Raw genomic sequence first — 27,955 nt, forward strand, 5'->3', positions numbered from 1 at the left:
AGGCCGGCTACCCAATAGGTCTCTCTGCACAGGGCATCCATCACAGAGTGTGGCCATCACTTTCATGAAGGTAAGATGCCCAGAGCTTGCAAGGCTTCAAGGAACTTATTCATAGTAAGCCAACACGAGGCTGAAGGATTTTTTTGTGCCAAAACACTGATTTATAGTGAGACAGAATAGGATAACTCTTAAGTGGATCATAACTTTAACAAGTTAAATTATTTGCTGCTTAGAGGCAATGGTGCATATGAAGACACTATTCTCTTATGAGTACTGCTGATAATAGTCTGTCAATTTCTGCCTTTTTTCTTTTTCTCTATTTCTATAGCTGACGTCTCTCCCTTATAACTAATGTGTTCCTTGGATACAGAATCATTCATTTGCTCAAAAAATATTTATCTGGTTCTTTCAGTGTTGCTATATACTGACAGAACATAAATATAATATAGACAGGGTCCTGTCTTTCCCATAAGTTAAATTATAAAGGAGAGATAAAGCATGCATGTGAATAATAGCACATTGAGATAGTGTTTCCCTAACACCTTATGAAAGACACATAGATCATTTCTGGTTTAGGGGATGTGGTAGGCAGAATGATACCTCCCTAGAGACAGCCATTTCCTAATGCCCAGAGCCTGTGACTATGTTAGGTTATATCGCAAAGGAGAATTAAGATGAAAAATGGCATTAAGGGACCAGGCATGGTGGCTCATGCCTGTAATCTCAACACTTTGGGAGACTGACACTTGAAGCCAGGAGTTCGAGACCAGCCTGGGCAACATAGCAAGGCCCTGTCTCTACAGAAAATTAAAAAAAAAAAAAAATTAGTTGGGCATGGTGGCACATACCTGAAGTCCCAGCTACTTGGGAGGCTGAGGTGGGGAGATCCCTTGAGCCCAGGAGTTAGAGGCCACAGTGAGCTGTGATTGTGCCACTACACACCAGCCTAGGCGACAGAGAGATACCTTGTCTCAAAAAAAAAAAAAAAAAAAAAAAGCTGGCATTAAAATGCTATTCAACTGAATCAATTCACCTTAAAATAAAGAGATTATCCCAGATTATCCATGTGGACCCAGTGGAATCACAAAGGTAGAAAGGTCCTTAAATGGGGGGAAAGGAAGAGTAAGAGTAAGAAACAGAGAGATGACATTGTAAGAAAGACTTGATGGTTTTGAAGACAGAAGGGAGCTATATGCCAAGGAAAGCAGGCGACCGCTAGAAGCTGGAAAAAGAAGGAAAGGGTCCCCCTCAGGAGCCCCCAGAAAGGAAAGCAGCTCTGCCAGCCCCTTGATTTTAGCCCTTGATTTTAGCCCAGTGATTTTGGACTTCTGACTTCCAGAATTATAAGAAAATAAACTTGTGTTGTTTTAAGTCACTAAATTTGTGATGATTTTCTACAACAACCATAGGAAATTAATGCAGAGGATGAGAGAAAACCTCATAAAGGAACCTGCCGTGAAGTTGAGGCTTAGGGAATTTGAAGACATATTTCTGACACTCAATAAATTAGAAATAAATATATAGTTCTCAGTGTGTTAAAAGAGTCAGTAGGTCGGATTTACATTTTCCACTCAATGAAACAGAAAACAAAAATAAATAATGCAAACTCTTTATGTAATTTTTACTAAGTTAATCTCACATAAAAGGCTGCTAGCCTTTTTTATTTCTAACATGTTTAAGCGATGCCAAAATTAATAATCAAAACACTATGTATGCTCCAAGAACTTCAAGTGATTATCACATTTGTTCCTAATCTTACAAACTATCCATTTATCCCATATTAAGAAACTCTTCAAGTTAACCTGGTGTAATAAAAGATTTCCAATTTTGGTATTAGTTTCAACCAAATCAAAAAACCTCAAAGTCAGAGGATTTAGATGGCCTGAAGACAGAAAAATGCAAAGATCAACCACCTAAAAAAATGCTGGCATTCAAGTGAACATCATTGTACCTGAGTTTTAATCACAGTACATGGATAAACACACATACACATACTTTCGATGTTATGTGTATATACACATATATACATATATACACACAGATACAGTAATGGGTAGAGATAGAGATATATAATATATATGTAATATAAACATCTTATTCTCATGAGAGCTAACCGATCACAATACATTAGAAACATTGTCCACAATACTACAGTTCTCAGTGTGACAGGACACATGCATTGATTCTGCTTAACTCTATTAATAAATATTTGCTGCTGTAAGTCGGAGCTTTGTAAAATGAAGAAATATATTACAGGCTATTTAAATTCGAAAGAAAAATGTTTTTTACAAAATAAAAAATATTTTTGTATAATTTCTATTGAGAGGAAATGGAGACTGCATTAAATGCTTCCCATTTTATCCCCACCTACAGAAATTAGACCAGAGTGCAATGCCCAAGAGTGGAAATCAGATCACCAGGTGCCTGGAGCACCTGCCTCCTCAGGACCTCCAGGAAATCTATGTTTACATAATTGCTCTATTCTGCACTTTGTTTCAGAACCCAATCTACCTCAAGCCCCTTTGGAAGTGGGAACAAACTCAACAAATAAATATCAAAGATAATTATTCATAGACTACACTATATGCAAGCAACTTATCAATTTAGCATCAATAGGGAAATGATTCAACTAAACAACTTAACAAAACAACTACCCAGGAAGGTTAGTAACAGAAATGTGTCCAAGCGAGTGAGTTTTTATTTTCCATCTGCACTTGAAGAGGATTATATTTTTATTCAAAAAGAGTTTACATAATGTCTACAACATCTTAGGTGCTATGTTATACATGCAAGTGTTCAGAAATGTCTTGCCTACCTATAACTTCATAAACTACTTAAAATATTTAATCAAACTTACGTGATGACAACTGGGGAAAACAGAGGCTAGAGCTAGTTCTAAAAAAGCTTTTCAGGTCCTCAACCTGGGGTCTACAGAATTCAGGTAATTCATGAACTAAAATGAAAACAAAGTTACAATTTCATTTATACCTATCTCTCATTAAAATGCAGAGTTTTCTTCAATTATGGGCATTGGCAACGAACTACAGTAGTACTAACAAGATCTGTGATTCTGCCACCAATAAAAACCACAGATATCTTAATATCACATTACGATGTTGAAGTATCTTAATATGCTGGGTACTGTCATCACTACTTTGAAATAATAGTAACTAAGAGGCCTAATGCTATATATTATTTTATGTACTAACATAAAGATGCACACAGTTACTATTATTGCAATTCATAATACTTTGAACTATTGTGCAATATAATTGATTTCTTTGGTAATCCTATATGTTTTGTTCTAGGTATTAATAAACATTATTCTGAGAAGGCTTCTTCAGATGCCAAATGGGTCAATGGTATGAAAATATTAAGACTCCCCTAAGCAACTAAAACAAGGCAATTTACCCAGTCGATTTCAAATCCAGTCATATTGAATAACTGGGATCATATACGACAAGAGAAGACAATTATGTTTCTCTTTTTAATTCCTTTATTCACTCATCATGCAGCAGATAGCAGAGTGAGCCATACCTCCAAAACACCAAGGCAGATGACGTTAGGGTACACAAAGTTGAAAAAGGCAGTGCTGTTCTCAAGACGCCAGAGCCTTGCAAAAAAAAAAAAAAAGTGCTATCTGACAATTGTACTTAGACAACATTACCACAGGAGTATTAAGTGTTGGATTAAAGAACTAATATTTGAAAGCAAACTTTGAAAGTTTTTAGCTAAAGGTAACTTGAACTGTGTTTTTCATCAGAAAACAAATCTGGTATAGCTGTGTTTGTACACCTGCTGGAGGAAGAGTGAGACCATTCACAGGGTGATTATAATAATTCCAAGAACGATTAGGTTGGTGCAAAAGTAACTGTGGTTTTGGCCATTGAAGGTATGTATAGTGGTAAGGGAGAAACTGAATGGTGATTCAGAGCATAGAGATTATGTTGTTTTATGCACAGGGTTTCATCAGAAAAATGGAAGGAATTGTCAATAACAAAATGTTCAGCTAGATCAACTCAGTATATATTATGTATTATACAATTATTCAAAATAGTGTTTAACAGTATTGTAATAACATGAATAAATGTTTTGTCATATTAAGTGAAAAAGAGCTATATAAAATTATCTAAGTTTATGGTATATGTAGATTATTGCAAAAATGTCTTCAATTCTTTATCCCTCCCTGTATCCATACCTGGATCAGTTTTCTCGGGCTGCTTTAACAAATTACCACCAACTAGACAGCTTAAAAACAGCAAATATTGGCCACGAGCTGTGGCTCACACCTGTAATCCTAGCACTTTGGGATGCTGAAGTGGACGGATCACGAGGTCATGAGTTTGAGACCAGCCTGGGCAATATAGTGAAACTCTGTCTCTACTAAAAATACAAAAATTAGCAGGACATGGTGGCATGTGCCTGGAGTCCCAGCTACTCGGGAGGCTTGAAAAAAAAAAAAAAAAGAAACCACCAGATATTTATTGCCTCTCAGTTCTGCAGGCCAAAAGTACAAAACCAAGGTGCTGGCATGGCCATACTCCCTACAGAGGTTCTAGGGGGAGATTCCATTTCTTGCCTCTTCCAACTTCTGCTGGTGGAAGCATTCCTTGGCTTGAAGTTGCTTCAGTCCAATCTCTGCCTCCATCTTAATATCACCCTCTCCTCTTTTGTGGGTCTCACTCAGACTTCTTCTGCCTCTCTTTGGTAGAGATGCATGTGACTAAATTTAGGATAGGGCCTATCTGGATAATCCAGGATAAACTCTTTCCCTCAAAATCCTTAACTTAATCATATCTTTTGCCATAGAAGGTAACATTCACAGATTCCAGGGATTTGACATGGATTTTGTGAGCCTTTTTTTGGCCTACCCCCAAACACCTTTGTCTTGTGATTCTGTAGTTCCTCCCATCAAGAAGTGGAATCTATTTCCTCACTCCCCAAAATTCTGGACTGACCTTGGGACTTCCTTTGGCCAACAGAATGCAGCAGAAGTGACTTGGTGCCAATTCCCAGTTTAGCTCTCAAGAGATTTTGCCTACTTCCAGCCTCTTTCTCTGTCTCTCTTGAACTCCTGAACTCCTGCCTCCACCATGTGAACAGGCTGGGCTAGCCTTCTGGATGATAAGTGGCACATGGCACAGTTATCCCATCCTCAACCTACAACTGGCCAACTCCCAGAGTGTGAAGGAGAAGGCTGCTCTTGCCCAGACAGCCACCAGCCAACATGTCAGCTGACAGACATATACATGAGCATAGCTGAGATCAGTCAAGCCTGGTCCACTTGCTCAGAACTGCCCAGTGTTCACAGACTCAAGAAGAAGACTAAATACTTAATGTTTTAAGCCATGATGTAGGCATTATACTGCATTTTCTTTAATAAAATAAAAATAACAACCATCACTATTTACTATCAGAATTCAAGCACTGCAAAATTGGGTGCCTACTATTTATTGCAAATTCAAAAGGGAACTTCATTTAAAGAACAAACTTAAACTTTTCAACAAAACAACAAAAAAAAGTCCACCTAAACACTCTTTATTTTACTGATCATCAAGTAAATACAGTAAAGTCCTGAACAGACTGACTAAACTTGTTTCTAACAGGGGTTTGGGATTTATCATTTGACACTTCAATCACATGTAGACAGAAATTATGTATTGTATGGGGCCAATATTACCTTTTTTTCTTCCCTGCAGGAGTTCAGAAAGAAAACCTCTTGTTTTCATCTCCAAAACTAAGTTTCTGAAAGTAACTAGTCACAATTGATCCTTAATTTTGATAAAAACTAGTCATCAGATTAATATTTTTCCATGACTAAATCTCTGTCCTTACAAGCAGAACTAAATTGATTTAGAGTTCGAGTTTCTTAAAAAAATATTTTGGAAATGTCATTATATTCTCAGCGACACTATATGGGATTCTCTTACAGCTTTTTAATTGAATTTAACATGCAATGGGAAATGAAACCCAATTATCTTGGGGGTTTCTAGAAAATGTAGGAAAGTTCATCTGGGTAGAGAAAGAGAAATGATTCATGATTACGATGCAGTAATACGACCACAGAATAACATCACTCTATGCTTAACCAACACCTCAAGATTAGGGATCAGGGAGAGGGACAGGACATTACTGCTCACGAGGGACAATGCTTCTACCATACCTGTCATTGGACTGACCATTCACCAATGGCTTCTGGCCATAACAACCTCTGAATGTCCAGGATATACAGAGAGACTCTAGTCCTTAATAATATAAAATAACTTTTCATGAAGGCTAACCATGTTCTAGGCACAATTCTTATATTTTACATGAATAAGCTCAATTAAACCTCACAGTTACCTATGAGATAATAATGAGTAGTTCACAATAATTCCCATTTTACAGATGAGAAATTTGAGGCACAAACTAACCAAAGGTTGCAGGAGGCTAGGAAGTGGCACAGCTGGGATTTGAATCCCCGTGGTCTGGTTTCAAAGCATCCTATTATTAACACCTCTGCTTTACTGCCTCCCCTTTATATCCACATTCTAAAAAACCAACCTTTCAGACACATTCGGATTTGAAAAATAATCAAAACGCTATGCGTTTTTCAAAAAAGAAGGATGCAAAAAATTGCAGCTTCAAACAGAGAAGTCATCAAGAGCCTTGAGAAATCACCTGCTCCAACCTCCTGTTGGCAAATGCCTCTCTAAACTGCTCTTTCACAAACACAAATTGGAGTATTGGCTGCATGCAATCCCATGAAATCCCAAATGGATCTGACCTCCTTTGAGAATCACAAAATCATTCAGAACCCCCACTGAAGTCATTTATTGGCAGGAAGTCTTGCCTCTTTCTAAAATAAATTTCTTCTCGATTAATTTGGGCATTCATGAAGAACAGCTCAGCAGCATTCCCTTTAAATAAAATCCTCCAACCTATTAATCCCACCAGTGCTGTACTCTCTGGGTTTATCAAGTTAATTTCTTTAACCTTTCTCTCTAGAATTTCTATTCTATTAATAATCTTGATGTTCTTTGAACTTTCTGCAGTTTTTCTATACCTCTTTCCAAGGCTGCCAGGTAAAATACAGAACACTGGGTTATGTTTGGTTCTCAGATCAACAATAAATAATGTTTTAGTATTAAAAGTACATCCCAAATATTACATGGAACATACTTACACTAAAACATTTACTTGTTGATGATCTGAAGTTCAAATATAACTGGATGTCCTGTATTTTTTATTTGCTAAATCCATCTATCCATTCCACTTCTTTGATGGGCTTTGAACCCATCAATACCACACAGAACCCTAATTCTGCTGCCTCCAAATTGAGCACGCATCAACATCACCTGGGGAGGGCTGTTAACTCGCAGATGCCTAGATCCCACTCCTACAGTTTCTGATTCCATGGGTCTGGGGTGAGCCTGAGAATCTGCATGTCTAACAAGTTGTCAGGTGACATGGATACTGCTCATCCAGGGTCCACACTTTGAAAAGCACTACTCTAATTCCCCGGTTTAGGGTAAAGCACAAGAAAGAGGCACCTCCAATCCTGTAAAATCCCCAGCCAAACTGCCTAAGCCATGAGGAGGGCATGAGAGTCTCATCTGTGTCCATTGGACATTCAGGGCCCCTTATCTCAACCCTATTAGTAAATCAGAAAATGCCTAAATTTAAGAAGGTCCAGCCATTGCTTATATTGGTTAGATTCCCCCAGATGGAATGGTCTTCTTTAATGTTCACGTGAATTATCACCCTGAGGCAAGCTTGTCAAGGGACACAGGAGCCATCCCTTTGTTTTCATTTGCCCCGAAGGAACTTGCCCCTTGTTATCAGGAAGGAGCCTGTGAGGTTTTCTATCCCAAATCCCCTTCTTTAAAGCTGATCTCCTCATAATGACTCTTTCTGTTTTATTCTCTGAACTTCCTCCACTCTGCGAGCCCTGGGGAGTCTCCCATACCCATGAATCTGACTCAATAACTGCCCAGGTTGCAGCAGACTGCTTTGATGCCTCCAATTAATAACCTCCCTGTATCCTTGGCCTTTATCCTGTAACTTTGACGTCTCTCCCCATTCTGACTCTAGGGTTCGCCTTGGGACTTGTTTTGGCCAACAGAATGAGAAAACAGCACCTGTAGTTCCAAATGTAGACTTCCCAAGGCCCTGCATGCTTCTGCTCCTTCTCTTGGAACCTTGTTCAGCTGCCTCGAACAAGCCCAGGCTAACCTGATAGAGGCTGAGAGGCCACATGGAACAGAGCTGAGTCGTCCCAATGGAGGTGATCCAAAATTGGCCAGCCCCCCAACTGAACCACTAGCTGACCACAGATGCATGAGTAAGCCCAAATGAGCCTAACCCAAACCAGCAAAAAAAGCCCAGATGACCCGTTAATTTGTGACCAAAAATAAATATTTATTGTCATAAACCAAGGTTCTGGATAATTGATTATGCTGACATTCTGGTCATGCTTCAGCTCCATTCTCTGATTCTACTGACTTTGTCAAGGCTCCTGCCTGCCTTCCCATGACCTGCTCTCTAGGGAAGGAGCTCTCCTTATTTTGGCTCCTGGAGGGTATGCCCTTGGCTTAAAGCCTCCTATTTCCATTGTTACTCTAGACGTAATCTTGAATGCATCTGGTGATTCATCACACAAGTATCCTGACTTGGACAATCATATTCAGTGTTGGTCAACAGTAATCACATTTCTTTCATTTCCTTTTCTTTTATGCTTTGCCAATTTTGTTTCCCATTCTGCTTTTGGTTCATTGGTTTCTCTTGTGTGGTTTGGAGTGAGTGTGTGTGTGTGTGTGTGTGTGTGTGTATTCATGCATGCCTCTGTTGTTACCATATTGCCATCAGAGGAATAAAAGAAAATGATCTACAGACAGATTTGCTGATTTCAGCTTCTCTGACAGCAGGAAGTGCAAGGGAGGTGTGTAAATGGGCAAGATAAATAGAGAAAGGGGAGAGAGGTGGCAGTATTTACCCCAGCCATAAAATCATTACTGGTAACAAAAAAATCAGAGAAGCCTTCATTCAAGTAAGCATTTCCTTTGTAGTTAAGCAATAAACCTAAACCCACTACAAATTAATATTTCATTTACTTCCTGTTTTGCATATATTTCAAAGAAAACTGAGCCTAAATATTCCTTCCATAGGTCTTATCTTTCCTTCTAAACCATTGGAGACAGAGAATTGAAGAAGAAATATGACTGATTCAATGTATTAGATAGGATTTCTGCAAATCAAACAATTGAGATCTCTGCTACCACCAGGAAATGCAGTAACAAAGTTCTGGTGTGTACCATGATCCATCAGAGCAGACAACGGTTTACCTAAGTGGCCAGGGTTGGTGGACTGAACTTCTGTGTTTGTTACTCCTCTCCCCTTCTCTCCTTTCCCTCTCATCCTCCCAACCCCACAATCAAATGAAAGGGAATAACAAAGAGAACTGACAGATAACCAAAGAGAAGAGAAAGGGTCAAGAACAAACAAGAATAGAAGATAGAGACAAAAAAGCAAGGACAAGTGTGCAATCAGAGACCAAGGCAGGGAATGCTACAGACCAGAATACGCCCAGAGGGGACTGAAGTGGGCATGGCTTGGAGCTGGCGCAGGGAACAGCAGGAAAAAAATCAAGCTCAGACACAGCACAGAACACAATAATAGAAAAACTCACAGGCTAGAAGCCTGCAGTTGTAAAGTTATTTACAATACACAGCGGTTACAGAGAGAATGAAAGGGAAAACTGGGCAGAAGGTGAGCAGAGAGAAATAATACAGTAACAAAAATTATCAGACCTACTTAACACTAGGTATCATTATTGGGCTCAGAACACACTACCCCAAAATATGGCACCTGGAGGTCACTCTCTAATCCTCTCTCGTTTCTCTCCCTTGAAGCACGGTCATAAAAAAAATTCTTCGGCCTACCTCCCCTGAAAGTAGGTCATATGACCCTCATTCCAGAGGGCTACTCCTCTATACAGACACCAAGAAGAATCTGAACAAACAGGCCTTGCTGAGTTCACCCCAGTTTATTACTATGTGATGGTTAATACTGAGTGTCAACTTGACTGGATTGAAGGATGCAAAGTATTGTTCCTCAGTGTGTCTGTGAGGGTTTTGCCAAATGAGATTAACATTTGAGTCAGTGGACTGGGAGAGGCAGACCCACCCTCAATCTGGGCGGGCACCATCTAATCAGCTGCCAGCACAGCAGCAAGAGAAGATGGAAGAGCAGACTTGCTGAGTCTTCCAGCCTTCATCTTTCTCCTGTGCTAGATGCTTTCTGCCCTTGAACACTGGACTCCAAGTTCTTCAGCTTTTGGACTCTTGGACTTACACCGTGGTTTGCCAGGGGCTCTGAGGCCTTTGGCCACAGACTGAAGACTGCACTGTCAGCTTCCCTACTTTTGAGGTTTTGAGACTCTGGCTTCCTTGCTCCTTAGCTTGCAGATGGCCTACTGTGGGACTTCATCGTGTGACTGTGTGAGTCAATACTCTTTAATAAACTCCCCTTTATATATATACATCTATCCTGTTAGTTCTGTCCCTCTAGAGAACCCTGACTAATACATACCATGATAGTGTACCCTTCCATCCTTCAATCATACTTGAGCACAACCGTCCACAAAAATACAGTTTTTCCCTGGGTACTTGGGCATTCATTTCCGAAGATTCCTGTATCACAGAAAGTTTGGTTAAATAAATTTGTTACCTTTTTCTCTTGCTAATCCGTATTTGTTATAGGTGTGTTAGCCATGAACCGTGAGATGGGTATGGAAAAGATACTGCTTTTTCTCCCCTACAGGATGTATCCATTGAAATCCAGTTTATACTGCAATCTATACTGATGTGGGAAAGCTATCATGGTGTAAGATATGAAAAAATAAGACAAAGAAAATGCTTGGATACTTGACAACGTAAAAGAGGACTGTTAAGAAGTGGGAGTGGAAGGAAGAAAGTTCAAGAGCAGATAGTGGCGCAAACACCACCATCTTACAGGGTAAGGAGTCAAGACAGACCTTCAAATGTTAGAGGAATAAGAAACAGAAAAATTCCATTTAAACTAACACGGGCCACAGAAAGAACTATAAATAGTGAGGTAAGTATCAAAAAATCAAGATTGTAGTTTATATAAATCTTTATTCATTAAGTAAGTCAATAGCTAATACTAAAACTGATCAACTGAGTACTGGAAGACTGAAGATTTAACTTAGATTACAGCAATGACCACCATAAGAATTAAAAACAGAAACAGCTATAGTGATCTCCTCCAAAAAATTAAGTGGGGGTGCAGGAATTGATCTATCTCATTACATGTGCATACATTACTCTTATTAAAAAAAATCTAAAATGTTATACTTTCCAAACTGAATAATTATTCAACATAGGCCCAGCCCAGTTGGCTATCCAGAGGCACAGGAGGGTACTTTTTGATACAAATCAGAAAGTTTCTCAAATATAACCTAATTGTCTTCGAGTAACATCATTTATTTATAGCATGGAAAATTGTACGAAAAGCCTCAGTCATGAGGAACTGTTAACAATGTCCACTTTCCTTTTATGCCCTGGAAAATCACAGACACAGGTATTGCAGTATCAAAATCTGCCAACACAGCAGCCACCCAGAAAGGTGGCCTTGCCTGGTGACAGCATGATCTCAGAAAGGACTCAAATGATAAGACTGGATTTGGAAATCAGAGGCTATGCTGTTCACCAGTGCTCCTGCTGTGCTGAAGGATGACATCCACATATGGATAAGGTGTCCCTCAGGGGGTCAACTCCATTTCCTCCTCCACAGTGCACACCTGTGCAGCAGCCTGCACCACTGACCAGGCAGTAATCTCATGCTGTTGGCAAAGGACTACTTCTTTCCGAAACCACGTTCATGGACCATGAGACATTTGCTTGTATTGAAGTGACAACAGAACTCCTTCAGAGTTCAATGTTAAAACAGTATATGCTGGCACTCTATCCATAGGCACCTCGTTCTTCCTACAACAGCCACACCTCCATACTTCTCAGAATCACCATTCTAATCCAGCTGCTTAGAGCTCTGTTTCCAGCTGCTCTGGAAATCTCCAGAGCCTCCCTAGTGGTGTCCAAGTTAATCATTTCCTTCTTTCGCAGTCCCTATCCCCTAACCAGGCCAATCTTCTAAACTTGCATGCCTCTACGGGATTATTCGCAGAGCATTGCTTTCATCATGCTACTCCATTCCTCTCCTAATGAAAAGCTTTCTTTGCCTTGTCACTGCCCACCATGGTGTGTCTCCCAAGTTCCAAGCAATATTAATCCCTCCCTTGGTTCTTATAAAAAATACTAAGAGAGAAAAAAAAAGATTCCACAAAAAAAAATTCGGATAGCACTACATACTATAACTCCTTTTAGGGGATTCACAATCTATATCAGGATACTCTGGGTTCTGAGAATGTCATGGTAAAGAAAAGTGTCTAACTGTGTTTGGTTCAGCATTTCACTTCTGTGCAAAGTATCTATTAACATCACTTAAAATTCCTCTTTTCTTGTGCAAACTTTGGCAGCACTACTGGTTTATGTTCTCAGGAGCTGTGGTCTAGTGTCATGCTTCTCAAACTTGAGTGTGCACAAAGATCCCTGGCAAGTTTGTGAAAACACAGATGGCTGAGCCTCATCCTAGAGAGTCTGAGGCAGTAGATCAGGTGGAGCCCAAGATCTGGCATCTCTAACAAGCTCCTCAGTGATGCTGCTGGTCCTTGGACAATACCTTGAGGAGCAAGCTCCTACTAGAAAATGTCCAAACTCCTTAGCATTTCATTCAGGGCCATTGCTGCTTTAATCTAATCTTCATCACCCACCTTTCCTCCAATAACTTCACTTTGGTTATCTCATGCTGCAGCTAATAAAGATTAGGATATATGGGGTGGGGGGTGGGGGGATGTGGATGTGTATGACAAGCACATAAGTCATTTAAACATACGTATGCACACACACACACATCTTGATCTGAGAATTGGTGATATGGGTATATTACATATGAAAAGTCTGGACCTAGGATTTGTGCATTTTCCCACATGTGAATTATACCACAATAAATAAAACAGTGAGGAAAAATAAAGTATAATACAGAAAAGCCCATTTAAAAAAATTCTTATTTTGTCTTTTTTTTTTCATTCATTCTCTCTTAAGACCTGTGGGAGAGTGTCACATTATTCCACAATCTGTATTTCTGTGACACAGTATCATGAAGGTATCATTTAGAGAAGTAATTAGAATAAAACCTATCACATAGGTGTCATGATGTCCTGTGTGGCCAACACATAACAAGAGTAATCTGTATGTGGCTGGATAAATCATGTTTCAGTTGTCTGTTCCCATGAAAGAAATGATCTTTTCCTTTGTTTCTTACAGGCCAACTTTTATCCAAAATCACGTAACCTAAGCTGCCTTTGGATGAAATAGCATTCAGCTGTTGATCTCATCTGACATTGTTAGTTTCCATAGAAACTCACGTAGAATGCTACCGCTTGTCTGAAATAAGTGCCTCTCGCATCAATCCAAAATGAGTCCAGGAAAGCCCTGCCTTGGTGTCTGACATCTCCCAGCACTGATCTGTTGCAGAAGGACAGAGAGCACTTAAAAATCAGCATCTGTTACCATTATCAGGAGAGAGGTCTCCATTACAGACACACAAACGAAAGATTAGACACTGCCTTGTGCAATTAGGCTCAGTCTAAGTAGGCTCTTCTCTGCAGGACTCTTGATATGAATGTTCCTGAAGTCATATTTGCAAAAAAAACACACACACACAAAAGGAAAGGCCTGAAAAGATCTTGTGTCCTATCAATTTATATCATTACATAATTACCAGCAGACTTTGAGGGTAACGTAGTTCTTTATGCTAGAAGGTTATTCTTCCTTGTTCTGGAAGACGGGGATTAGCAGGGTTGGAGGGGTGGAGAGCAGCAAGGATTTCAGGCCTTGGAGGAAGCACTAACCTATAGGTCACTTAAACATTCTTGGTTTTATCTGTGCCAGAGTACCTGCTTACCATAAGCAGATTTTCCTGTACAAACATCAAGACATCAAGAGACAAAATTAATCTAAGGTATAAAAAGTCAAGAAAGAGATTACACTTGGCGAAGGGATGGTGACCATGGAAAGTCCTCAAGGGGGATCCCGCATATTGGGAATGTCCTGTTTCTTTATCAGGTTACCTGGGTTCATTCACTTCCTGAATATCCAATAAGCTATCCCCTTATGATTTGCACAACTCTTATAAACAAACAAATCACAGACAAGCCAAGGCATCTAGGCAACAAAGATATCTGGCCTGGAATAGATAAAGACAATCACAGCTTGCTAAGTTTCCTGCTGAGCTAAACCGGAAAGGTAAGTTAATAACAAAATCCAGACCACTCGTGAAGATGCCAAAAACAATGACTGCGGAGCTTACATTACATTCATCCCTCTTCAATAAGAGTTGGTTCATGAAGTGTGTCTTGCCCAAGCCTTTCTTACTCACTTACTGACGTAAACCAGCTGGTGTCTGCAAGGGGCATTTACAGGATTATCTGCCCAACAACCCACTTCTACATCTGAGAATTCTGCCAGTCAGAGCTGACTGCTCCTGCAGAGGCCTCATGATCAGTGCTGAGTGAGTCATTGTCTTCTCTGAGATTTTTGAAAGCAGGATTTGCAAAGAGACCAGTCTTTCTGAATGCCTGAGGCTACAATACGTATAGTTTGTTGTCCACTACAGAAAAAGAGTCAGTTTACATCAACTACAGTCAAAGGGAACTTAGACACTATTATACATTTTTCTATAATACTGTGGATCAATACATTTTAACATTTATGGCCTAACAGGAGCAAAGGTGAGGTCAACACCCTTGACTTTTTAACTTCCAATTGTGCATCTGTCCATTCAACTTCAGTCAGCCATGCCTATGTGCATTTGCTTGACATCATCATTACCAGCAACTGTACTTCCTTTCAAAATCAGATGCAGGCACCCCTTCCCTGCCCAATGATTGTCCTCTTCTCTATTAGAACTCCAAGTCCATCAATGACCAATCTGAGGCCTGCACTCCACTGACCCTACCACACTTTCATTATCCATCACAGTCCTCAGGTGTCCTTTTCCTTCTTACCCATCCTATATTCCATTGTCCATCACATCTTACAACCACTCTTCACTCCCTTGCCTCATTCTCTTTCCAGAATACTTGCTTTGTTAATTCCCCAAACATGGTTTCACTTCATTCTCTACTAAGCAACTGCAGTAATGGAGTTTGGCTGGAGAAAACTGATGGCCAAACAAACTGGTCTTTACTTTAAATGCATGCGGACAAATCTCAAACGAACACTCAAGCTTTGTCCAGTAACCCTTCTTCGGGTATTTACACTTCCGCTCTCTAAAATGATTATGTCATATAGTAACCTCAAAGAACCAGCCTCTTTTTCCTATGCCCTTTTTCAGTGATAAAATTACCCCTAACCCAACATCTTACAAGTGTCAACCTATGAAGATTTCAGTTCCTTACCCTCCTTTCTCCTCAGGCCAGTCGAATTACGATTCTTCTTTCCTCTCGTCAAGGTCCTCAATGATCTCCAGGTTTTGAAATTCAACCATCACTTTTCTGACTCCATCAGTCATCTTGACAGCACTTGACCCAATGAACTACTCTCTCTTATTTGAAACATTCTCCTTCTTAGTGACAGTAATTCTACACTGTCCAAGTTTTTCCTGACCTCACCCACCACTTGTCCACAATCCTGATCTTTTTTGGTTTGCTTAACCTCTACATGTTTGAGTGACCCACCTCTATGTATTTTCTCTTCCTAGGTGATCACAGATGGCCCCAAAGCTTTAGAGACCGTCTCTATTTCCATTAATCACTTCTGCATCCCCAGCTCTCATAGATCTGACTGCTCCAGTCTCATATATCCAACTGCTTACTTGCCATTTCCACTCAAACACTCAATAAGCATATAAAGCTTTAAAGTTTAAAGCAGAACATTTGATTTTTTTATCCATATTTTTCCTCTAGTCTTTTCCATCTCAGTAAATTTCCTACCTATTGTTCAGTCTGGCACCCTGGGAGTCATCCTCAGTGCCTGTATCCAACTCACCACCTGTATCCAACTCATCTGCTACTGACGTGCCTTGAAAATAGTTCCCAAACTTGCTTATTTTCTCTACGTCACCACCTCCAGCACTTAGGTATAAGTCTTTACTCTTGTGTTAATCCAATAGCTACCTAACTGGCTTTTCTGCTTCCAATTTATCCCCAACTGTACACTCCCAATTCATCTTCCACTGCAGCAGTGATTTTCGAAAATAGAAATCAGAGCATGCCTATCAATAAATTCCCATTCCATTTAAAACAAACAAACAACAAACAAGAAACATCAACAATTTTAAAAACTCCTTCCTACGAAGGTCTAAAGGTGTTCATGCATCTAACTGCTGTGTACCCCTCTGACTTAATCTACCACTTGCTCCCCACTGGCCACTGTTAGTTGAACATAAGTTCTTCTCAAACTTACTTGCAACCTCACTTACAAGCAACCTTACTTGCTCTTCCCTCCATCTAGAAAGTTGTACTCTTAGTTCTTCACATTCCTGGCTCTTTTTCATCGTTTGGATCTAAGCTCAAACGTCACCTTCATAGTACAATCTTCTTTGACCATAAATCCAAATGAATCATCTATCCTACCGTAGCCTCTACCATACCACTTCCTTTTATTTTCTTAATGTTTATCACTACATGAAATTATCCTGTTCTTTCACATGTTTACTTCTTTATTATCTATTTCCATCTATTAGAAAATGTTGCTTTATGAGATCAGGGATGTGTCTTTGTACATTGCTCTCTTCCAAGTGCTTAGAACAGTGCTTGGTGCATGGTAGACCCTCAATAAATATTTGCTAAATGAATGAACAAATGATAGAAAAAAATACAAAAAAGTGACTATTTAGCAAACACTAATGAGGAGGGAAACATAAAATTTTTTTAGGTCAGCATCATTATCATTTAACATTAAAACATTTAGAAGATGAAATCTGAAACTCATTTTTGGATTATTAAAATGAAACTAAAATGAGATACATTTGAGTCATTTCAACTAGACTATAATTTGGCTTAAGAAGCAAAACAAAATCTGCTTCCATTTTGGCATTGCCAGGCTTTGACAATATAAATCACTGTCTCTAGCACTCTAGGGAATGAATGACATCTGGGAATTAATAAACTCTTTGATGCTAAAAGCAAAGAAGCTTCTCTTGCTAAGTTACATCAAGCATTCAACCCAAATAAACATATTACAAACATACTTTTTCTCTCAGCTTTATCTTTTAAAGTATCGGAGAGTGAATAAGCCAAAATAGGATTCTGATAATTCTAAGGGACTATTTTTCTCCTGTTCTTATTTACTTTTGTCTCTTCCAGAACTCACATAGCATACATAAAAATGTACCCACTTGTACCACTCAGTTTTCATCAAAGAAATAATATTTGATTGACATAAACATATGATCTATAAACCATAAACCTGATATTTAGTCCTTTGCACTGCATCAAATGTTGAAAATTACCTACAAACGTTACCCAGCTGTAGCTACCATAATTCAACTAAATAAGTGAAGTTTCCATACTTCTGTTGAAGAATTCCTAAAATTTGGTTTTAATTTAGAAGATATTGGCTTAGTCACAAGAGCCAGGTATATAATATGATGAGACTCTGAATGGTTTTCTTGTTTATTCCTGCCCACTGTTTTCAACAATAGACAATTTAGAAACAAATAAATAATCCCTAAACTAAAGGTAGATCAAAGCTTTAATCTTTAATCAAACCCATGTTCCCTTTTGATGATCATAAAGATTTTATATTGTTCTAGGGTGATGATGTCTTGTCTTACAAGAAACATGGGCAATTCCTCCCAAATTGCCAAACTTATTAAGGTATGTGCTATATGCAATAAAATGTATCTATGCTAACTAGCATCACAATCAAGATATTAGAGGCTTGTCCATCAACCCAAAAGTTTCTTTGAACTCTTTTGTCATCACCCTTCTTCAATACACACATGCCAGATGTAAGCAACCACTGATCTGCTTTCTATCACTATGGATTAGATCTGCCTTTTCTAGAACATTCTATAAATTAAATGACACAGCATTAGTATTTTGTGAGGTGCCTCTTTCACCCAGCAGAATATTTTTTAGGCTCATCCAAGTTGTTGTTTGTATCAATGACCTGTTGCTTTTTTATTGCTAAGCAGTACTCCATTGCATGCATACATCATAACTTTTTTATCCATCACCTATTGGTGGATAATTGGTTGTTTCCAGTTTTTGCTATTATGGCCAAAGCTGCTATGAACATATATTTACAAGTCTTTGTGTGGATGTAAGTTTTCACTCTCTTGGGAAACAAAACCTAGAAGTAAAATTGCTGGAATCACATGGTTAGTATATGTTTAACTATATAAGAATCTGCCAAGATGTTTTTTATGTAAATGTACTAAAAATTTTATGATTGCTTTCCAAATATAAAACTTTAATACTGAAATTTTCAGACTCTACACACAAGTTTCCTCTCTCTGCCCTATAAAATGCTAATATGTTCTTCCCCATCTCCATAGAAATTCAGCGCACTATCCCACAACGAGGCTGAGGAGCACTGCTATATACATCATTTTTTATATAACACCTGAACTAATTAGACGGGGGGTGCTCCCTTAACAGAGCCCCATGTGGATACCAAGGACTAAGCAAGAAGATGGCAGCTCTCTCCAAGAGGGTTTATATGCAGCATAATCTCCTGTATAAGGTGTTATGACTGAATTTTCTTAAGTTACCCCCCTACACAAGACCCCAAAGACCCACTTCTCCTGTAAGAGCTTCATAAGACCTGACCCCACAAGATAATAGCTGAAGGTTTCCCCTGGGCCACCTCATCCATGGAAGCTTCATTGAAAGTAGGATATGGGAAGAAAAGGGAGGTATCACCCAGAGTTCTCCTAGGATCTCTCCCAGTGTTCTGGATGACAAAGCAACACAGGAAAATAAAAGACAACCAACGTTGTAAGCAATGTTCTGATTAAACTATGTCTCCAAATTTGGGAATAAAGAACTACCACCCATAAATAAATACACTTGTAATTTCTTTCCAGATTATTATTTTCTGATACATGAACATAAGCAAAGTCTGTTATTAATATAAAATATAATAGGCCACGGGACTTTGACAGTCAAATAATCCTTGTCTCCTAAAGCCATCACCTAAAAAGGTCTATTTCCTCAGCCCTTGAATCTCTGGGCTGGCCTGTGACTTGCCTTGACCAATAGAGTTGTGGCAAAAATTATGGCAAGGTTTTGCTCTCGTACTCTGGGTACTTTGCTGCTGTCATGTGAACAAGCCCAAACTACTCTGCAGGAAGGCAAGAGACACGTGGAGAAGAAATGAGCCATGCCAGCTAAGACCACCCTACACCACCCAACCCTCAGCATACTTGGAAGTTGAACAGAGACCCATAAGACAGCCCAATGGAGACCAAAAGAACTTCCCAATTAAGGCCAGCCCAAATTGCTGACCCACTGAATTGTGAGCTAAATGAGGGGCTACTATTTTAAGCCACTGAATTTTGAGGGTATTCTGTTATTTTGTGAAAGCTAACTGAGACACTGGTCAGTCAGGGAAATCCTTTCTTTGTCATTTTCAGTCTACAGATTCCCCTCCTAAAACTTTTTCTTAACTTCATGGCCCTGAACTTTGACCCACTTTTCTGGTTCTTGGTTCCTGCTTTATCTATGTTCTCCTTTACCCCTATACTACTTATTATGGACAAAATTGTATCCCCCAGTGCCCTCAAATTTCATATGTTGAAGCCTTAATCCCCAAGTACCTCAGAACATGATTGTATTTGTATTTGGCTATATCTTTAAAGAGGTGATTAAGTTAGAATAAGGCTGTTGGGGTGGGTCCAAATCCAGTGTGATTGGTGTTTTTATAAGAAACGGACATTTGGACACAAAAAGAGGCATCAGGAATGTGAGTGGACACAGCAAACACCACGTGAGGACAAAGAGAGAAAGCAGCCATCTGCAAGCCAAGGAGAAAGGCCACAGAAGAAACTATACCTGCCAACACCTTGATCTTGGACTTCTGGCCTCCAGAACTGTGGGTTTAGGCCATCCAGTCTATGGTATTTTGTTATCAGCCCTAGTTCATTTTCATTACCTGTGGGAAAAAAAAGTGTAATACATTTCCTAGCTTTTTTCCCTGATAATCACTCTGATCATTCCTTTTTAAACTTCAAAAAAAATGTTAGGGGGCAGGGAGTAGGGGGAAGGAGAGCATCAGGAAGAATAGCTCATGGATGCTGGGCTTAATACCTAGGTGATGGGATGACTTGTGCAGCAAACCACCATGGCACATGTTTATCTGTGTAACAAACCTGCACATCCTGCACATGTGCCCCTGAACTTAAAATTTGAAGAAACAAATTTTAAACACAAAGAACCCAGATTTGTTGTAAAAACTGTTTTTAGATGTGTTAAAAGGTACCAAATTAAAAAAAAATAAGTTTGCCACATCTTGAGAAAACATAAAATAAAGAGGTAAAACTTCCACCTCCAATGGAACCTTGAGAGGGAATCCCTGTTGACAGTTTGGTATTTCTCCCTGCAGCATGCACTTTGGTTACTGACCTTCCATACTGCACAATAACCTCTGTGAAAGGCAATGAGCACAAGCAGGAGACGTGTGGCCTTTTGCTGGCTGCACTGCATCCTAAAATCCTTCCTTTGTTTGCAGAATTTCTGAATCAATTTTAGTGGCTAAAAAATGACAACTATTCACACTTATGATAGATCTGAAAGCACACATCCACTGAAAGGAGCTTCATTCTGTACCCGTTTAATGCGATTTTACTGTTGCTAGTCCTTCCACTCCTGTAGGGAAACAAACTCTCACAGTGGATGAATCAGACAGGAGACTGTAGTCCACACTTCCTCTGGAGATCCTTAAAAAAGGCTGCTTTATGGGATGACCTTTAAGAACCACTCTTTTTGTATATTAAACAAAAATAATAGCTATCATTTATTAAACACTCACAATGTCTTAGGCACTCTCTAAGAGCATGGGGTTTGTTTTATTTTGTTGTTTGCACCAGATGAGAATGTTATCCTCACAGCGATGCCAAAAGCTCCTGCCAAACCATGAAGACCAAGGACCTTAGTGGTGAGTTCTGGCTGGCCCCTGAGTGAGGCCTGTTGATATCAGCTGCCTCTTAGGAATCTGCTTCTCAGCATTCTCTCCATCTCAGCTTTAGGAGGCTCTGCATGGGCCCAGAAGTCAACCTTCTCTACCCACGAAGATGGCCCTGGGCCTTCTGCCCTAGCCCATTTCTTCCTTCCTCCTTTAGTTTGTCTAATCCAAGAAGTTCTCCCATTATAGTTACTGAAGTGTTTCACTTAGTGCTCTAGGCTCACCAGTGTCTAATACATACACACATAAACACAGATATACACATAAACACACATATGTACCTACTTCTAATTGTATTTTGATGAGGGTCAGCTGAAAAACACATGTGTCTCCTTCTTATAGCTTCCCATTGTCAAGGTATCCAGTAGTTAAAGCAGTTTTCTATCTCCACCCCCTAACCCCCAGGAACAATCTCTCAGCTTCCATTAGATGAGGACTTTAAAGACCATCTGGAAGTGCTTAAAGAGTAGTTGCTGAGGATTCACAGCTAAAAGTTCTTTCCAAAAGGAAAATCCTACATAGTCTCCTCTATTCAAAAAGGAATGGTCTAGAGGTCAAACATACTGGCAACAAATGTGACTCATCCCAGCAAAATCACCTGCCTTCTTCCTTACTCTCTCTCATCACAATTCTGATTTTTTCCTCATTTTGATGCCTGTATCACAGCTTTCTTTTACATAAGAGAAAGTTGTTTCCAAAATTGCTTCTATAATTGAAGGCAATAACTAGTACAGGCAAACATATGCATAAATCAGGACAGTGTCTAGTTATCACTGTAAATGAGAAACTCATACATTTGCTCTTTTCCAAAAGGCTGCTGGAATATGGCCCCTTGGAATTCTAACAAGTAGCTTCAACTTAGCAGTCTGTGCACTGGCTTTGCTTTGAATACCACTGATGCAGTTCTCATCAAGGTTTCCAGGGCTTCTAGAATGTAAAACTTTAAGTAAGAGAAGTCCTTGGATTGTAGCATGCCTATAATAACCCCATATGCAATCACATGATTATTTACTGGAGTTGCTGCTTTCTCCTGAGCTATAATACCATAGTTGAAAAATCACTGCAGGACGAAACAATAATAAACGTATTACATTTTTATTTATAAAATAAAACTCTTCCTTCAAGAGGAGCCCCAAGTAGCCAAAATAATAATGGAAAAGAACAAAGCTAGAGGACTCACATTGCCTGAATTCAAAACTTACTACAAAAGACACAGTAATAAAAACAGTGTGTCACTGACATAAGTATAGGCATATAGAAAAATGCAATGGAATTGAGAATCAAGAAATAAACCCACAAATCTACAGCCAATAGACTCCTGACAAGGGTGCCAAGATGATTCAATCTTGGAAAGAATAGTTTCTTCAATAAATAGTGCTGAGGCAACTGGATATCTACATGCAAATGAATGAAATTAGACCCCTACCTTACATCATATTCAGGATGGCTCTATGACTTAAATATAAGAGCTAAAAATCACAAAACTGATAGAAGAAAACACAGGGTGTAAATCTTAGGGTAACTCTTCGTAAACTTGGATTCTTAAATATAACAACAAAATATGAAGGGATCTTACATATGACAAGAAAAGTGGGAGAAAAAGAAAAAATAGATACATTTGACTGTCAAAATTAAAAACTTTTGTGTATCAAAAGATGTTATCAAGAAAATGAAAAGACAGCCTACAGAATGGGAGAAAATATCTTCAAGTCATATATCTGAAAAGGATCAAGTGCCCAGTACATATAAAAAAAAAACTCTTACAACTAATTCAACAATATCAAAAAAGCAGACAACCCACTTAAAAAATGGGCAAAGGGCAGAGAAGAGATATAAATGATCAGCAAGCAAGTGAAAAGGTGAACAATAGCATCAGTCATTAGGGAATATAAAGCAAAACCACAATGACGTACCATTTCATACCTACTAAGAAAGCTCTAATTTAAAAAAACAAACAAACAAACAAAATAAGTGTTGGTGAGGATGGGAAGAAATCAGAACACTTGCTGTTGCTAATGGGAAGGTAAAATGATTAGAATCCACAGAAATGTCACTGTGTAAAGTCCCAGGGGCAGAGCACTATTAGGCAGGCAAAGAATCCCAAAGTGAGAATAATGTGATACCCTGAGCTCCTCAACATCAGTGCCTTGCAGACTCTTAATTCCTTTCTACCTGTATAGAAGAAAGAGCAGAAGCCCACAGAGGAGGAGGAATAAGTGAATTCACTAGAAATTAGTTCTGAGCCTCATGAAACAGTCTTGTTTTATAATATCAGCATCTATAGGAAAGGAAGGAAAATGGGGATGAAGATTCTGAGTATCTGCAATAAGAAAAGTCCTATATATTCACCATCTCCCTGTCAATACTTCCAAAACCAATGAAAAAGGTGATACTGTGCTCATTTTACAGATGGGACAACCCAGGTTCCAGGTTTCAGAGCTCACATTCTTCCCACCATACTGTGATGTATCCAGCCAGGTGAAAAATTTAAAAATCACCAAGAGCCATCATTCAGTTTTTCAATAAACTTCTACTTGCTCAGAAGAGTGGGTTAACTTCTATTTTTCTATTAGCTCAGTATGGGCTCTTTAACATATCTCCAATGCAAAAATGTGACAGCATCTATCCAAATTCTAGACCGCTTTATTATTATGTGGGGAGTATAAAAAAATACAACTGTTGCAACAGTTTCTTACAGCTTATTTTTCACAGGAGGATTGCTTCCTCCCAGCTACCTGAACAGTCACTGTAAAACCACCAGTCCTCCAGCCATACGGAAAGGGTCAGGAGATCACATCAGCACTTTTACCAGCAGTGCCTCTGGAGTCTTCCTCAAACTGCTCTCTTCCTGCTTTTGTGACAGGAAGATTCCCCCCATAGGCCACAAAATATGGAAAGGAATGAAGCAGCTGATCTGCAAGGTGGTTGCAGCCCAAGGTCACCAGCCGGTTCCTTTCCTGGAAGGGTTTATTTTAGTCTTCAGTCCTCAGCAAGCTGCCCTTTCTCACCTGAGGACAGCAAAGACAAGATGCCTGCTCTTCTTTTCATTTCAGAAAAGTATAATAGTCAAGAACTTTTCAAATGCAACAATTTCCAATGACTTTAAACATTTTATTGATATATCAAAAAATAATCCAGGGAGCTGAATTGGATTTATATTGTCCCCTCTCTCTTATAGAAGCAGATAAAACAAAGCAAACATGCCCAATGTAGGGGGAAAAAATCCATATTTCAGTTCTGGAAAAGATTCAGAATGCCCAATTTAACATGGGAGTGTGTGGAACAGGTGAGGAAACAAGAAATCCTATCTTTGGAATAAGAAGTTCTTACTATTGCCACCACAAAGGCCCTCAGGAAATGACAAAGAAAAACAACCGTAATACAATGACTTCAATAGCATACTCACAAGCAATATGTGACAAGCTCAAAGAAACTACAAAATCTAAGGGCAACGGATAGAATTTTAGACTATTTTTCTAGACTGAGCTGTTAGATCTTTTCCAGCTGCCTTAAACCTTGAAGGTAAACTGAAGGTAGAACAATTAACAATGCTAATACAATCTTTTGAAAAGTTCAACTGAAAACCAGGACAAGCCTTAAGCATTTGTTAAGTAGAAAATGAACATTTTGTTTTCAAATGTATCCCACTACTATCATTTATGGTTAATGCTTCTCTTCTCTAACATTTTCTTTTAAAAGGTTGAAAAAAAAATTAATATTATGTATATTTATACAGCATAAGTATATACTATGTGATATATATGGGTAGTATACCCATATACTTACCAGCTAGATTCTACAATGAACACTTTATGCTATTAGTTTTTTTGAATATCTAGCCCTTCATTCGTGGGTCTATCCATCCATCAGCTTTTTTGAATCCATTTCATAGTAAATAAGTTGCAGAACTCGGCATGCTTCACCTATTCAATCTTTTCCAGTTGAAAGTATGACTTCACAAAACAAAGGAGGGAAAAGAAAGCAAGTCAATGCCACTATGCACCTAGTTTCAGAGCCCATGTTGAGGTAAAGATGAGATTCTGGCAAAGGAGAGGGATTTTCCTATGAAAACCAGAGGGAACAGTATTTGGTAGAATGTTGAGCTTAGCAACTGTTAGGAAAGTTCTCTCTCAAAGGTCATGGTGTTGGCTCCATGCTTTTCCTCTTTCCTTCTAATCACCTTGGGAAGAGAAAACCAGTTGGCCAGGGACAGCAAGAGACAGAGCGAAGGGGAATCAACCTAGAAAGGGAAAGATGGTGAGAAAAACCTGGCAGTTGGCCAAACCGAAGAATTCTGTCTTCTGGAGATGACATCCTTAGGTGGAAAAGGTAAGACAAGTCTTTTCAGTAAGACCAGTAAGGGGTTAGAAAATTCTTCCTTCTTTTTGTTTTTGCTCTTTCTCTCTCCTCTATCTCAATTCCTCCACAAATTAAAAAATGAGAGGAGAACAGCTGGGGTTGGTGTCTGCCCACTGCTTGGGAAGGCCTCTAACAATAAAGAAGGAAAGATAATGAAAAATAAACGGAGGGCCAGGGTTGGCCGTTTAGTGCCTAAGCAGAAGACTTTACATTTTGTTAAGGACTGCCCAGTCCAGCTTACTGGGTAAGGAGAGAAGAGAGAGCCACTGTATAGAAGGGTGCCCGGGAATGAAAGCTGTGTTCATACCACAGTGCTCCCAGAGCACAGCTCAAGAGAGCAAGATGGGTACAGGAGTGGCAATGGAGAGGGTCCCTGAGGCAGATGATATTGCCCCAAAATAGCTGCAACATTATCTTCGCACATTGTGACTTCGACACTCCTGTCTCTGAGAGTTGAACTCGTATGTCTCTTCCCTTTGAAACTGGGCAGGCGCCATTTTGCTTTCCATGATTTCAGGTACCCAAGGTCAACCACAGTCCAAAACTACGAAATGGAAAATTCCCGAGATAATTCATAAGCTTTAAATTATATCCCATTCTGAGGAACACGATGCAATCTCTCACATCCAGAAGCATCCTTTTGTCTAGCTTATCCATGCTATACACTCTAGCTACCCACTCATTGGCCACTAGTAGTTATCTTGATTATCAGATAGAAAAAACATAACATATATAAAATTCGGTATTTAACACAGTTTCAAGCATCTACTGTGGATCTTGGGACATAACCCCTACAGATAAGAGAGGACTACTGTAATGTGACAGACGTGACCATGCATGACTTCCAAGGCCAAGTCATAAAGCAATGCTGCTTCCACCTGGTTGGACAGAATAATCACACTGAAGCCCGGGCAGGCTGTCCTCCTGCTCTGAAGCTGCCATGCTATGAGAATAAAGCTGACCATGAAGAGAGACCACATAGAAAAGACCACATGAGACTGGGTGAGGAAGAAGAAATGCTGAGCCATACCAGCTGCCTGCTCTTCCAGTGTCAACTGCCACCTGACTGCAACTGCATGAGAGAACCCAAGCCAGAAATGCACAGCCGGGCCCTTCCCTAACTCCTGACCACAGAAAAAGTGAGAGGAAAAAGGTGACTGCTGTTGTTTGCAGCCACTGTATCCTCTTTTTTTTTAGAATTTTTTTTTTTTATTATACTTTAGGTTTTAGGGTACATGTGCACAATGTGCAGGTTTGTTACATATGTATCCATGAGCCTTGTTGTTTTGCTGCACCCATTAACTCCTCATTTAGCATTAGGTATATCTCCTAATGCTGTCCCTCCCCGCTCCCCGCAACCCACAACAGTCCCCGGAGTGTGAGGTTCCCCTTCCTGTGTCCATGAGTTCTCATTGTTCAATTCCCACCTATGAGTGAGAACATGCGGTGTTTGGTTTTTTGTCCTTGCGATAGTTTGCTGAGAATGATGGTTTCCATCTTCATCCATGTCCCTACAAAGGACATGAACTCATCCTTTTTTATGGCTGCATAGTATTCCATGGTGTATATGTGCCACATTTTCTTAATCCTGTCTATCGTTGCTGGACATTTGGGTTGGTTCCAAGTCTTTGCTATTGTGAATAGTGCCTCAATAAACATACGTGTGCATGTGTCTTTATAGCAGCATGATTTATAATCCTTTGGGTATATACCCAGTAATGGGATGGCTGAGTCAAATGGTATTTCTAGTTCTAGATCCCTGAGGAATCGCCACACTGACTTCCACAATGGTTGAACTAGTTTACAGTCCCACCAACAGTGTAAAAGTGTTCCTATTTCTCTAATTAAACTAAAGAGCTTCTGCACAGCAAAAGAAACTACCATCAGAGTGAACAGGCAACCTACAGAATGGGAGAAAATTTTTGCAATCTACTCATCTGACAAAGGGCTAATATCCAGAATCTACAATGAACTCAAACAAATTTATAAGAAAAAAACAAACAACCTCATCAAAAAGTGGGCGAAGGACATGAACAGACACTTCTCAAAAGAAGACATTTATGCAGCCAAAAAACACATGAAAAAATGCTCATCATCGCCACTGTATCTTCAAGTGACTTCTTACACAACAATAAATAACAGAATAGGTCCTAACATATACACTATATCATGGTGATATCTCATTTCATGTACTGCAAAATTTGACTCTTTCTCGGTCTCAAAAAAAAAAAAAAAAAAAAATTTGACTCTTTGAGTCTGGTATTAGTTTGGCCACTAACTATACCTTTCTCATTGTATATGTAACACTCCAGCCCCATGAGTTTGCATAAAAGTATTATACCCAAACT

At 39.3% G+C, this 27,955-nt stretch overlaps 1 protein-coding gene across 17 annotated transcripts in view; it reads right to left on the bottom strand.

Annotated features, from left to right (window-relative positions):
- The window catches only part of PLCB4 (phospholipase C beta 4), a 411,579-nt gene that overhangs the window by 229,358 nt on the left and 154,266 nt on the right, over positions 1-27,955 (bottom strand). For 3 of the 17 annotated variants that reach the window (XM_058432941.1, XM_058432937.1, XM_058432942.1), the window contains one exon: positions 3,538-3,613. The exons of the other annotated variants lie outside the window; for them this stretch is intronic. The gene's annotated coding sequence lies outside the window, so the exon portion shown is untranslated. The remainder of the gene's footprint in view (positions 1-3,537; positions 3,614-27,955) is intronic. 17 annotated transcript variants of the gene reach the window in all.

The sequence above is a fragment of the Hylobates moloch genome, unplaced genomic scaffold (genome assembly GCF_009828535.3).
Source record: "Hylobates moloch isolate HMO894 unplaced genomic scaffold, HMol_V3 SCAFFOLD_21, whole genome shotgun sequence".
NCBI lineage: Eukaryota > Metazoa > Chordata > Mammalia > Primates > Hylobatidae > Hylobates > Hylobates moloch.